Source organism: Pseudopodoces humilis, chromosome 2, assembly GCF_049639895.1.
Source record: "Pseudopodoces humilis isolate 2021_Gansu_Grassland_sample_001 chromosome 2, ASM4963989v1, whole genome shotgun sequence".
NCBI classification, from domain to species: domain Eukaryota; kingdom Metazoa; phylum Chordata; class Aves; order Passeriformes; family Paridae; genus Pseudopodoces; species Pseudopodoces humilis.
The window spans coordinates 103,898,994-103,913,954 of NC_142201.1; the positions used below are offsets into that span (position 1 = coordinate 103,898,994).

Sequence of the window (14,961 nt, forward strand, 5' to 3'; positions counted from 1 at the left end):
TGTAACAGCACCTCTGGAAACCTCAATGGTGATTTAATAATGAAAAAAAGACCCTAAAAGTATTTTAAAAAATAAAAATTCAAAGCTTACAATGGTCTGTACCTGTAACAAGACTGATTAACAAAAAACTTTTGAAATGCTAATTATTAAGATGAAAGGCTAATAATTAGTCTGTGTAATTATTAACCAACTTTCAGAACTGACCTGACAGCTGTTTCCTGTGTTTTGGAAAGGATGATGGGCAGAGGAAGAAGGCTGCCACAGTGTTCCACCCATCCTTACTGGCAGACACGTGCTGGGAGGTGCAAAGCCCACAGCTGGTGCTGCAGCTCAGGTAGAAAGGAAGGCAGGCAGGTAAGCAGGTTCACATAGGGTGAATGGGAGACATCCTTAGGTTTGACTTATTCTAAATCACCTTCTCCTCTAAAGAATGAAAATTCTGGGAAGTTTTTGGCATGGTTTTGGCGTCTGTTTTGTTGGCTGTGTGGGATTTAAAGTCTGTACCTTGCTAAAGGGGCAGTTCTTCTTGTAGCAGGTTTACAAAGGAGTCTGCACCCAATGTTCTGGTCTAGCATCCATAAATGGGGTCAGAGCTCTCCTAAGTCTACAGGTTGGTAGAGCTTTTGCAGTAATGACTTTCCTTAGAGCAGGCATCCAATTTCTTTTAAATCCATTTAGGTCCAGTTGACCCAGGAGAAGAAATTCTTAGGAGGAGTTTTCTGTTCCTCCCCCATCCAGTCACTGCACAAACAAGAACTCAGCCTCTATGAGTAAATTACTGTGTTTGGTTTAAATGTCTTCAGATTTCAGCAAGCTCAAGATGTGCAGCCAAACTTGTTTTAATTCTCCCTTCCCCTCTCCCACGAAATTTTGCTCCGAAAAGAGTTTCTGGGATGAGTTTTGACTAGCTTCTGACTTTGCATATATTTTTTTTCCTATGTGCTTTCTGGCATATTTGTTATGTTCACGGGGTAATTGCTGTTCTATACCACATGGAGACCTTGATCTGCCACTGAAGCAAATACAGTTCCTGTGTTGAAGGCAGAAGCTTCCTTTTGAAAGCTGTCACAAAGCCCCTGCTCTTGCAGAAGATAATAGATTTCAAAGCCACCAGGAAAGCTGTCAGAGGGATCAGGCTGAGTATTGCCATAAGGCATATGGATATCTGTTTAATTTTTTTCCTTTTTTAATTAATTAATACAGACTAAAGCTTCTCAGGACTTGGAACATTAGGAGTATCTTCGAAGTGGATTTGTTGGCAGAGGCTGGAAGGCAGGATCAAAGATGCATAATAGATTCTTTACTGCATGGCCCAGCCTCAAAGAATTGGGTCTCATCTCACAGTGCAGAAGTTGATGGTGATTTTTTTATTTTTTATGTAATCTATGGTGAACACCTGTCAGAGCTCTGCTGTGACTGGTTTCACTGAGCAGTGCTTAGTGCCTAGCTGATTGACTTATCCTAACATAGAAAGTATATATGCTATATTTGGGTTATTTTGAACCAAAAGCCCATTTTAGGATGCAGTTAGCTTCACACGCTTTCCTTGTTGCAGAAGAGGACAGAATTGGAAAATGTGTGCGTTTTAAATGGGAAAAGAGAGTTTTTATGTGTTGGACAGTAATTGTTTTCATGTTCAGGAGTACCTGGGAGTGCAGAATATGAGAGTGTTTTGGGACTGAAACAAAGGGTGGAGAAGGAATTAATGTTTTGCAGGGTGCTGTTGTAAAGCTGATGGCTGACCTGCTTTGCAGCTTTTCTTCCTTTCACAGTTTCTGATCCTGGGGCTGCCAACCTAGGCTCTCCATAGGGGAAGCTAGAACAGAAGCTGAAGAGCCGTCCTCTTCAGAGCAGGAATGGGGGGAGAGGTCTGTGAAAACGGATGGGCAGAGGAACTGGAGGGAAATGACTCCCATGAGTTCCCCATTACTATTTTATATATATTTTAATGGGTTGCTCTTAGTCCTGGTGAGCCTGCTGTGTTGGTTCCTGTGTTTTTGCCTTTCCCTGCATGGTAGGATGCTTGCTGAAACAAGGATGAAAGATGGGGAAAATATGTTTATGTTGTTTGGTAGTGGGTGAATACCTGAAGTGATTCCAGGTGAACCACCTTCTAGACTGCTGCCACACCTGAACTAATTATCTTCACAGAGACATTTTTATTTACTGTGAGGAAGTCCCCAGAAGTCGTGCTGTCTGTGTAGGAAGAAGGGTTTAAATAATTCCTGTAACCCCTTTCTCATACTCATTTTCTGTTAGAATTGTTGTTGTCTGTATTTTCCAGGTAGTATTGAGAGCAAACTGATAATTGTAGCTTTGATAAGCTGTTGGTATGATCACTTTTTTCTAGGTTAAATGATTTATGATGCTTTACCACAGCCTTATAAACAGGAAAAGCCAGCCTAAAGACAGAAGAGAGATACTAATTACAGAATGATAGAAATACAAATTTAAAGCAGCCACAGTAAGGCAGAGAACTTAAACAAAAGAGCGTCCCTTTTATTACAACCTAAGCCTTAATTACATATCCTAAGTCCTCTATTATATCCTAAGTTTAATTGCAGAAAACAGAGGATGGGAAAACTAAGCCTTCACAGCCATATTTGGCATGAGCTCTGGAATAAGATTTGCCATTAGAGGAGAAAGTAGGAAGTGAGCCCTCATGAGGAGCTGAGTGACATCAGGATACTCTAACTTGGCCAAGAGGAGATGAGGAGAACCTGGAGCTCCTGCCACGACAGAATGGGACAGAAGTAAGTTGATGAGTACAGGCTTTATGCCCCCTGAATTGGTTAAGGGAGAAAGTAATGACCTGGTGTTGTACTTTATTTCTTCATCATTTAAAAAAAAAATAAATGTTTAACTCTACATTGGAGGTGTGAATTTGTCACAAGATGGCTTAACAGGCTCCTAAATTGTTTATCAGCCACAATGAATGGTGTTTACTTGAGAAAATGTTTAATTAATTGTTATTTGGGGGGATTGGTAGCATCAGAACTTCTTTCTTGCAGAAAGAACATATTTAGTAAATCATGGAAGTATACAGAATGCAGCTCTTCTACCTCTCAGTACTTAATGACAGCAAGGTTTCTAGACTTGTTTTGTTTCATTTCTTCCCATCCTCCCCAAAGTGGTCACTGAGGAAGGCCATGTCCTGCTTCAGTTGGTGTACGGGGCTCTGATCAGCCCTGCAAGCTTTGGATTCTCTTCCAGGGAATCCTGGGCTTCATATGTTTTCCTAGTTTAGTTTTCTTTGTTTACAAATACACAGGGTTTTCTAGCTAGTCTAAATCGAGTGTGTTCATTAAGTCTGAATAATGAAAGCATCGCTTTTTCCTCTTGGCTTAGTACAGACAATACAAAGAAAGCCATAACCTAGATAATCATGGAGGCTTAAACACCCACAGTTCATTTACTACAAGTAGATTCCTCTAAGTTTCAAGAGTTAGGATGGGTTTTTTTGGCTTGGGCTCTTGTGTGGCTTCTGAGACAGAGTTGTCTTTAAAAATAGGTGGAATTTTTTTTCTGACAAAGAAAAATGCACTTTTTTAGCCACCTTTGGTTTATATTTTGAATTCTTGCTTCAAACAATGGCAGTCCTACAGAATTTCTGAACAAAATCATTAAGTATTTTGCATAAGAGTATTTTCTAATTGCATTCTGTAACCTGAAGTTAAACACTCAGAAAGATGATAGATAGAGTGGACAGTCTATATTAAAGATTTAATATGTGTCCAGAGTATCTTAATATTTCAATGCTTAATGTTATCTACCTATATCATCTCTATAGACAGAAAATTGTCATCTGTTTCCCCTTTTCCACAGATGAAGTGACACACAGAGACAATTAGATCTGTCTCTTCCCACTTGTTTTTAAAAGCATCAGGACCCAAATTCATGCAAAAATAATATGGCAGTGTCAGGAGTTAAACTTTGCTCTTAGACTTAGATCACATTCCTCTTCCCTCAGCTGAAGTGCCTCCAAAGGAGGTTTTGAAAGCTTCATACCATGAGCAAAAGCTTCCTCTGAATGCTTCCCCTCTGTTGTTTCCAATGGAATTTTGTTGTTGTTGTTTATGGTCTCCTTCAGTACCGCCTTATGTAAAGCATGGAATTCCTCAGGGAGAGAGCAGTTAGTGAGCGACTCACAAAAACAGTGTGTGTGGAAATGGAAGAAGGTCTCTACCTCCCTTTTAAGTCCTGTGGATTGTCATGAGCTCCATTCCCAGCTGACAGAGGCACTAGATAAGTCTCCATGAAACTCCAATCCTAACTTAGTTTGTTATCTTTCTTCCCAGCATCTGACCAGGTCAGTTTGTCTCCATTGCTGCTATCTATTCATGGGCATGAATACATGGTACAGTTGGATTTTGTTACCCATAGAGAACTAGTTAGGACTTGGGGTTATTGTAGATAAAGGAAATGATAAATTCTTCTGTGCTTATATTATACAGTTTTCACATCTGCAGTGTAAAATATATTGGCAGCTGTGAAACTGCAAAACCTGGGCTGTTTTCTTCTTCTGTCTTTTTTTGTTTGTTTGTTTTTTAATGCATAGTTTTGCCCTCAGTATAGGATTTCTTTGTCAAAAACACTGAGGTGAAAAGCCACGCAGCCCTCACCTTGTGAAAGAGCTTTAGAACAAGCTGCTGCCATGCTTTCCTGGACTGGGGGACACAAAGCTGTCTGGCTGACACCTTGGAGAAACGAGTGTGTCTCCACATCTCTATCTCCTTTGCATAATCTGTGATATCTGAATTAAGTTTCATGACATATTAACACTTTGAAGCTGAGTTAATACACTGTGTTGTATATAATACATTATGTATGACTTGGGCATCAATTGTGCTGGAGCATCAGCAGCCACAGACTTGAAAATGTCTCTTTCTCTGACAGAAATCCTAAATAATACTGAAACCAAGTTCTGTTGGCACAATTTTATTTTGTATTCCTTGTCCCATTACAGGGTCTCTTACTTGCAAAACCACTCATGTTCAAGCTTCCTCTTCTCTCCTCCATGTACTTGTCACAAAGTCCCCGTTCCACATCTTTCATATTACAAATATTCCCAGGGTGTTGCACGGTTAATTTTAATTTGTAACATCAGAAGTGCTAGGATTATGTTAGCTTTGCTGAGCCTGGCCACTATGATGTGAAGAAGAACAATGATGAGCATTAACATTTATAATAGCTATGTACTGCAAAGAAGAGTAAGAAACAGAAAGAAGACAAATCCCACTGTGTTTTTCTCTTCTTGCATATTCACATATCGTGCTCCCAAACTGAGCCAAGATAGAGCTTGTTTTGTGGACTTGTGAGCTATTCATTGGTCTGACATTGGATACAGTGTGTATACATATATATATATGGGAAAATATGCAGTCACAGGTTTATTGCTCTTAATATAACACATCTTAAGCCTGATTACTTTTGTTTCAAAATTAGACTCTTAGAGCATATTAATTATGGACATATACCCTGATAACGTGGCTGTCCATGGGGGATTTCTGCCCTTAACTCTGATTAGTGTTAATAGGAGCTACCCATGTAATCTCCTAGAGGACCAAATAAGAAATAATGTGCTGCTAGCTGCTGTTTGTTGTTTAGGGTATAGAACAATGCTAAAATGTTCCAGGAGGGAATTGGTAGAGCGCCTAATAATGCCAGTCTGAAACCTTTCCACACTTTATGTAAATACTATAAATATTCCTATATACAAGATCATGTAGGGGCAGAGCAAAAGGGAATGGGTTCAAATTGAAAGAGAGCAGATTTAGAATAGATTAGATATTAGGAAAAAAATCTTTACTGTGCAGGTGCTGAGGCACTGGAACAGATTTCCCAGAAGGTCAGGATTCCCAATCCCTGGAATTGTTCAAGGCCAGGCTGGATGGGGCTCTGAGCAACCTGGTCTAGTGGAAGGTGTCCCTGCCCATGGCAGTGGGGCTGGAATGAGATGATCTTTAACATAAGATGATCCCTTGCAATTTAGGTCACTCTGTGATTCTCTGTGGTGAATTCTGGAACTGATAAAAGCACATCACAGTACCATATGCGATATTACATATTTTAAAGGTTATATATAACGTGATAGTCCTTTTCTTGTTTGGTTCAGGTTTTGTTGCTCTCGTTTTGGTTTTCTAACCTGAATTAGACATTAGGGAATAACTTTTATTTTTTTTCCATGGAAGCACTGGACTGAGGAATGTTGCTATTATATAAATGATGTCTACGTGACCTGATGTTGTGTGCCCTAATTATCCACTTGTCATTAATTCTCCCACCACCTTGAATTTCTTGGGGGAAAATAATCTCATTGGAATTAGCAACAGAAACAATTTTCAAACAGAGGGGGTGGCTTGTGCTAGATGTTAGATAAACTTAGAGATTATTGGGCCTGTGTTGTCTGAGACTTCTGGGCTCTAGTGGAAGCTAAGCATATAATAATTAAAATAGCTTCTTAGTGATGGAGAATTTACTGCATCTTTTGACAATTCATCTCAGTAGCTAATTATACTTAAAACGTGCTTTTTATCTTCAGATTGAACTTGCAAATATTGGATTCTGTTTTGTGTCTGCCCACTAATTTAGAGTCTTATGAAATATCTTCTTCTTGTCTAGTCCCGTAAAGATTATAATCTTCTCTTTGAAGCAAAATACATTTAGTTCAGTGTCTCACTGGAAGGAGTCTTTTTTTTTTTTTTCTTTTTTAGTAACAAAATCATTCTTGTTGCTCTTCTCAGCTCTCGTTCCAAGCTTATTTATTTTTATTTATTTATTTAAATTAAAGGCATTGTAGTTTCCCAGAGGCTTTCCTGCATTGTTCCCAGAGTCATTATGGTTTCCTGTGCACATCTGCAGCTGTCCCTAACTAAGCAAGTGTCACAGACCTTTGTGCCTTCCTCATGGAGAGAGGTCTGACACCCCTGAGCCGATGGAAAGAGCAGGCAGGTGCCATGCAGAATCCAGCCTAAAGGGTTTTATTGTCTAACACCATTCAGAAGCTGCACCCAGGAATAAAGCAGGATCTCTTCCAAACGATCGTGCCTATTCTTAGAAACAGCTAAATCTTATGATCATGATGGTAGGCCCGTGTGACTGGAGGGCCGTGTTCCAGGGCGGAGGTGATGAGGAATGCATAATGCCTGCCTTATCATGGGCTCCTCAAGGAGGAGAAAGTCACAGCTTGCTGGATATACAGAGGGAAATAAAAGGTGTAACACAGCTGTAGCTGTGCCAGCTGCTCTGCAGGTCAGAGCAGGGCAGAAGTACTCCTACCCAAGATGTAGTAACAGAAGAAAAGTAATTGTGTCATTTTCTGTCAGTCCGCTCTCTGCAAAGAATGCAAGTCAAACTCTGGGATTAGATGAATGATGATTCTGACAAAGCAGTGCCCTAAAGGTGTGTGGGGGGATAAACAAACACATCCAAATGAGAAGAGTCATGGGCTTCTCTTAGGGAACAGTGGGAGCTGACCATCCTCATCCAATCACTTCTGAGTTCAGCTAGCCCAGCCTCATGCAAGGGCACGCTTTATATTGCTTCACTTGGTTTATTCTTTATCCACCTGCTAGACTAGGTGGAAATTTCCTTTTTTTATCATACTGTTAATGAAAATGAAGGAAAATGGGGTCAGGTATAAGTGAGGGTGTCTCCCCATCACATGGACGAGAAACAAAAAAGGAAGAGAAAAAAGCTCACCAGAGAAGCATGGAAGGTAATTCATGTGTTGAAAAGATGGTAGTGGTGAAAAATAGGAAGAGTGTGACTGTGATCCCTCTGTCTGTGAATAATTTATTTCTAACAGGCTGTAAAAAATATACTTCCAAGCATTTGTTTTATTTTAGTTGTAGATGAAGAATTGTTCAGTACACCTTTACTTTCTTAATCTTTTGCTGCTCCATATTTTTATGACAACACAGTTTTAATGGAGCATTATATCAGGATATAATATATATCCAGGATCTTCCAGTACTTTTCTGTCACTTGGTTTTGTTACAGTAAATGCATACAGGCATTTTGAGCTTTTACTGTTGGTACTGAAATAATTAAAGCATCTTAGGTGGCCTGTCTCTTGATATTTTAATTTGATGTTTAGCTAGGTTTCTGCTTCTGATCAAAGATTTATTTCAGTGGAGGACAGGGCACAAATGTCTTCTCTTCAAATTTGCTGGGCTGTGCGTGTTAGCATATTTTATAATGAAATACACAGAAGCCAAGCACTGACACTGCTCCAAAGTAAAACTGGTAGCAAAAAGCTGTGCAACTATAAAACTCATGACACCATCATAAAGTATGGCTTTTCAGTGTGGATGGGCTGACACTTTTCTACTATTTCATCTTTTTAGCTGATTTATTAAGTAGGGTTGAATGTTGCTGTGGGCTGAATTACTGTAAATATCATCTCAAAAAGTGATGTCTGCAAAGACAGGCCTCAGAACATTGCCTGATTTCTGTATTTAGCTCTGCTTATTAGAACTGATCACTCAGAGAACACACAACAAATATCCACAGTATTCAGAAGTACATAAAGTCTTAAATTGATTTTATTTCTTTTTGTACTCTTTAACATTTAACGTAATCCTATCAAGTTGGGTGGTGGGTTTTATTTTCTGAGCATAGGAAGATGGGGAAAAACCCCCCCACACCATGCTTTAGGCGTCATTAACAAAGAACTTTACACAAGGAGGAGATGTTAATAAGTAATGAAACAAAGGCTCTTTTATGGAGATTAAATGTCCATGTGTCGAAGTACAAAGTTCGTGTTGCAAAGTGCAGCTGTTCCCCTGCTCACAGCCCCAAAGGCTGGGTTCAGAGTCTGCCAGCTTTCCTGTCATGGAGCTGACTGGGGCAAGGTCCAGCCAAGGTTCAGAGGTCAGTGGCTGAAGCTTTGCTGGCCCCGTGGCCCTGCTGTCTGACACGCTCGGGATAACCAACTTAAAATTATAAGTACAACCAACAAAAACTTCCCGTTCCCTTTTCTGACGTGTCAGATTTCATTAAAGAGGGAACGTTTTGGAAGGAGTTGCTGAAGTGTTTAAAAATAATGTGCTGCATAATGGAGTGACCTCACCAAACCCCTCTGAGGGAGCAGGCTAGGAAAATGATGCATGTGGGAAGTAGTGCCCGTGTGCGTTCTCCTTCCTCCTAAGATGTATTTAAATGAGGAAAAATGAACAGCTAATTCTATATATCCAAAGGGATGAAACAACTCTTTTAAAGAAAGAAACAAGAAAGAAAAAAAGCTAGTCCCTGTGTTTCCTTTGTGTCACGGTAACGGTGTTCCACACCATGGGGGTGAAGAGAACTTAATATGTCTGGATATCCTGCTTTCAAATCCTCCTTTTTCACCTCCTTCAGAGGCTTTTTTGGAAGCTAACCCAAACTTTCTTATTCATAAGGGCTGAAAAGCCCACCTGTGCAGCTTTTTTGATTAGCTGTGGTCATATCAAAGGCTGCTGTACCCAAGCACAGACCCTGAGTGAGAACGGAGACTGACAGCTGAGAGCAAAGGCTGCTACAAACACTCTTGGAGGAATTTATATTTCAGGCAATGCTGTGTTACAGATAGAGAAAAGTTTCCTGTCTGTTGCCACATTCTTTATCATGGAAAGGATGATAAACCATGGGTGGTAAACCAAGTCATCAGTGCTCAGTGCCCACAGCATGCTGCAGGTCTGAGAAGCCTGCTGTCATCTCACCTCACTGAGAGGAAAGCATGTTCAGAAAACTTTCTCAGACATCAGAAGTCTGCCCCCCCATATCACAGCTGCTATATGTCTGGGTTCAATAAATTTAATTATTGAGAGCCACAATTAAAACCAGGATTCATGGAAGGACTGTAGTAGCCAAAAGCGTGAGTTCTGGACTAAAAGATTTCTTTGTTTAGAAACGATGATTTTTTATTTCCTACAAACATTGATGAGTCCAACAAATACCAGAGGAGCCATCCTCTGATGAATTAGTCCTATGCTTTTGTTCTTACTTCAGGTCTGACCTTCCCCTTCTAAGCAATATATTTAAGAAACTACAAGGACCCTGCAGTGAACACACCACCCCATGGCTTGTGAAAAGAGTATGAGCTACTCAGTGCTTAAAAAGAAGTGAGGAAAAAAGAAGTCAGCCAAGGTCCACAGATCCAAAATAATGTGTTATAATGGCTGAGCCCTTCCTGGGAGAATGCTGAGAAACAGAAATGACAGGAACTGTACCTGTGATGTTCCATTCCTGTCCTGGACTGTGGAAACTCAGGAATATTAGGGAGGATTTTTTTTTCTGCTACTCTTTCCTGCCTGTGTGCAACTGCTGCAGTGAACAGACCAAGTCATTGAGACATTGCTGGAAGTAGTGGCTATGGCAAAGCACATCCATAATCAGTTCATTTGGTCTGCACTGATGCAAATCCCTGACATAGCAGCAAAGGTATCATTTTATGTTGCTCCCACTGCTGAAGTTCTGCCCGAGTCTCTGGCCTCTCTTTGCAAGGCTGATTATACCTGGCCTTGGAATCTTTGTTTCCTAAGAAACTCTGTCACTGCCCTCCCCAGTGCTACTGGCAACTGAAAATACACAAAAGGTGGGGGGAAGATGATAAATATCTTAACAGCTATAAAGTGTGTATATTGCTTTCTGCACTGATAAAAGTCCTTCGGGTGATAGAGCTCTTCTGGGTGGTAACTACTGTTTTAAGCCTTGGCTTGCTTCATCTGCGAAGATGAACCCTGTCAGGCCATTACTACTGCATGGAGTGGGATTCCTTCATTCTTTCCTGTTGGCATTGACCACATATTAATAATAATATATTTGTAGGGGAAGGTATAATGGAAGGAAGGAGGAGAGTACCTATAGCCCTGTGATTAGTGAGTTTTCATGGGCTAGGGTAGTAGGCTGAAGTTCAGGTACATAGTCCAAATCAAGCAAAACAGGAACTGGGACTGGGCTGCAAGGTAGCAGCTATGCTGGCTCCACTGAAGTAGATAGGTGAACGTTTGCATCTCCCTCTTGCCCTCCCCTTGCCCCGTTTTCATCATAGTCTTGTGTGCCTGTGTCACCTGGCTTCAGTTAGAAATACAAGAATAAACAGGAAAATTACTTGCAGGTCAATTCTTGCTTTCAGTTTTCTGCTTTACTTTCTCCCTCTCTTTATCTGGTTTTTCTCCCCTTTTTGTTTTATTTTAAATTTTTGCCTGAGTATACCTGCTTTTGTTTAAAATTGCCTATTTTCTTTCTCAGCAGATAGTTTGAGAATCATCCTACCTGTTGCCTGCCTGAACCAAGAACCAGATCCTAGAGAAGGACTGTGCCATACTAGTTGGTTGCAGATCTACTGGGATCCTAATATTGAGAGAGATCTAACAAGTAGGTAAAAGATGGAATTTGTTCAAAGTGCTGAGACTCTTAAAAGAGAAGACTGTTATTGCCCCTTCTGAGAAGAAAAAGTGGCCAGAAAATGGTGTATGCATGCAAATATGACTTGCAGGATATTTTTTAATCTGGGAACTAGTGTCTTTCCACTAAGAGTCTGTGCCTGTGAAATGTTTTCTTCTCAGTTTACAAACTCCCCAGTCCCTGTTTCAAACCCCTCCAGGCAAGGCTATCAGAAAAGGGCTCCCATCTAGCTTCCTCCTTCTCATGCAAATGCACGTGTCTTAAGAAAATGCAGGGGGATTTCCTTCGGCAGGAATACTGAAAAAAGTCAAACCAGAATAGTCCAAAAGGCATTTTTATTTGTTCCTCATTATTATTTTGGTTTTGCTCTCCTCTCCAGAACTTTCTTTTCTGCGTGTCTTCTTCACTCAGTCTTGACCACACTGGCTGGGTAGAGTAATAGGCCTGTCTGCAGCTACAGTTTTACTGCTTTATTCTCCTGGGGCAGTTAAGGCAAGTTTTACACCACCCATTGCTTCTTCCTAATGTAGGTAGTGTTATATCAGCAAGAAGATGCTTGTAGAGATACTTAGAGTGGTCTCTAAAGCAAATTGATGTTGATAATTTGGTGTCATATTCAGTGAAACTGTTTGCACACTAGGACTTTAACAATTTATTTTAAAAATTGCATTTCAAATAAAATACAAAGTACCCCAGGTAAATGTTAAAATTAGAAGAGGATTCTGAGTAGCTCACTACTTTATATGTTGGTAATAATGAAACAAGTACATGTTAGATGAATTGCACACATTGTTACAAAATTAGAAGCAAAGAGGGGACTAAAATGAAGTTATTTTTATAGGTCTACATATAGGACGTCCTATATGTAGGTCCATATAGGGACTTTGACAAACTTCTTCAAAAGAGTTGTTCAAACAGTAATGTTTGTTTCCTCATATTAAGTCTTCCTTGGAAAGAAGCTCATATTTTTGCACTTCAGTCATAGAGCATGGCTTGCACTGTGTAAAATATTGATTGAAAATAAGCTTCTCTAAGAAAAGAAAAAAGAGTAAAATAACCAAACTTGCTTACAATGTGTGAATTATGATAGACATCGCGTAATATATATGATATGAGAAAGGTTTGAGTCTTTATTATGAAAAGACCTTGTTGTTTCTGGTTTTCCTGTCTGACATCAGATTTTATATGAAAATCCAGATTTGTATTGCTTCTGTATTAAGTGGGGGGTCCTGAGTGATTGCCCTGTTGTGTGTCTGGCTGCTGTTTTGCCATAGTTAAGGGTGGAGATCAGTGGTTTATTGTGAAGATGCTGGCTTTAAATACAGAGTTCAGATTGTGGTAGAAGATTTTTGGTTTACTGAACTCTCAGTTCTCAAAAATAAATCTCAATAAACTGTCACCCATGGTGGGAGTGATTTAAACAATTAATGATGTTTTGAGTGGAAGAAGAATGAATGCAGAAGGATCTTCCAGAGAACTGAATTAATTTCTTGCCAGTCTTACTTTTAGCTTGTTTTTCCTTTCTCTAATTCACTCTCACACTCTGGGAGTGATCCTTTGTTCCTGTTCTTGTTCCCCAAAGTGCTCCCTGCCTGACTATCAGCACAGATACGTAGTTTTCATCTGTGGAGAGTTTTCTAACTTTTTAGTCATAACTGAAAATTTATGTGCTCAGTTCAACTCGATGAATTGCATGACAAATCTGCAGCAAGGCAGACGCCATCGGGGAGACAGGGAGGCTGCCCGTCTGTCTTGCCAAGTATCTCAGCAATCCTGGGACAGCAGCAGCTCCCTAATGCGACAATGAGCCGTGTTGACTTTTTGATATATACGGGTACAAAGTTCCTGCCGAAGATTTTTGCTTCTCGAGCGATCGTTTGACGCAGCCGGGTATCTCCAGCGTGCTTCCATATCTGCTGGAGAGGGAGAGGGAGGGCAACACACCAGGGCGTTTCAGCACCTTATCAGCCGTGCTGGTGGGTGCTGTGAGGACCAAAGAGGAGCGAGGGTGCTCCTCACAGACTTCAAGGTGTGTGCCTGCATGTGTAGCCTATTTTCCATGCTGCAACTGAAATGTTCGCTAATTAGCTTTTGCTTGTTTACATTAATTGAATTTGTACACATAGGCTGTTTTGATATATTTATTTTTATTTCAAAACTGCTGTTTTTTATGCTGGATAGACAGCAACACCATGCATTTATTTTCAGTGCTGACAAGCAGACTTGTTTCCTTGTGAGCAGATGAATTGTTTACTTTTCAGACAAAATATGAGCACACTCTTTGGAGCTGTATTATAGCATGAACTGGTCTATCTGAGAGACTGGTAGGTACACATTAAACAAACAACAGGTGTTCAAATTCATTGCTGCAGCTAAAATAGCATTTGCTGAAATATATATAAAAAATTCTGAGAGTGCAAGAAGGACTTGAAAATGTGTCCACTTTTTTATTCACATCCCATTTCAATAGCTCATTTTTAAGTAACAGTGAAATTGTTTGGACTTATTTGGTTTCAGAAGAAGTGAATACACGATAAAATAATTGGTTATCTTCAGTTAGGTGTTAAGATGTACTTTTTTCTTTTTCCAGGAAAGATCCTTGAATTAAAAATAAGCCAGTTGATTTTCTATGGATTTCATCTGAGCCACGAGCTTTAGGTTAATGAGACTTTGATTTCTTTTTCAAAATACCAAATCAATTTATGTGAGGGACAGAGCTTAAGTTTTCATTTTAGCCCCAAGTTTTCTATTTTTAATGTGTTTTCTAAAGGGACTCCTGAAGTCTGGAATATTGGTGATGCAGGGCTTTCTTGCTATGACTAGGACCAGTAGTCAGACACTACTTGTGCACAAAGTGAAATGAAGGCATGGAAGAGACGAAAAAACTTGGAACAACAACTTATGAAATTGGCCACCCAGCTTCCTTTTAATATAATGGTGATTGCAAAAAGACTCTTGAATCTTGCGATTCTTCACATCTCTGTGAAATTCAGCAGCTGCCTCTGGATACGGTCATTAGCTTCTTTAAAGTGGTGTTGATGTTTTCACAAAACTAAGCAGATATCAGCCCCTGAAACACTAACTGTATGGAAAAGGGATAGATGGATTTAGTTGAATTCCTTCCCTTTGAATGTCACAAATGTAGATTTCACACAAGGAGGATAAAACAGTGTTGCAGTTTAAGCAGCTTGTCTCTAATTGTTGGATTTTACTTTTCTGTGTTTGTGCCCTCTTTTTTTTCCCCTTCTTTGCCATTGACTTTTATGGCAAGGAGCTAATGTAAAGATGGTTTTGATAAACACATCCTGTGTATCTTAAGCATCAGCTCAGTGAATCTTCCTTTGAGCTGCAAATCCATTCCAATACTCAGGATTTTAGCCAGAGCCACAGGGCAAAACTCTTATGTTGCACAAAAAAAAAAAAAAGCCAAGGGACTTTTTAATGATCCAGCAGAGATGATAGGACCTTGGCATATGAAAAACCCTGATGTAGTAAATCAAAGGAGGCTGTCTTGAGTGTAGTAATATTTCTATGCTAATAAATTAGTGTCATAAGTGATTTGTCAATAAGATG

The 14,961-nt window shown here is 39.8% G+C and overlaps 1 protein-coding gene across 1 annotated transcript in view; it reads left to right on the forward strand.

Moving 5' to 3' along the window:
* The first annotated feature begins 11,048 nt into the window (after positions 1-11,048).
* The window catches only part of NRIP1 (nuclear receptor interacting protein 1), a 96,812-nt gene continuing 92,899 nt past the window's right edge, over positions 11,049-14,961 (forward strand). Inside the window, exons 1-2 of the mRNA XM_088051398.1 lie at positions 11,049-11,098; positions 11,236-11,358. The gene's annotated coding sequence lies outside the window, so the exon portion shown is untranslated. The remainder of the gene's footprint in view (positions 11,099-11,235; positions 11,359-14,961) is intronic.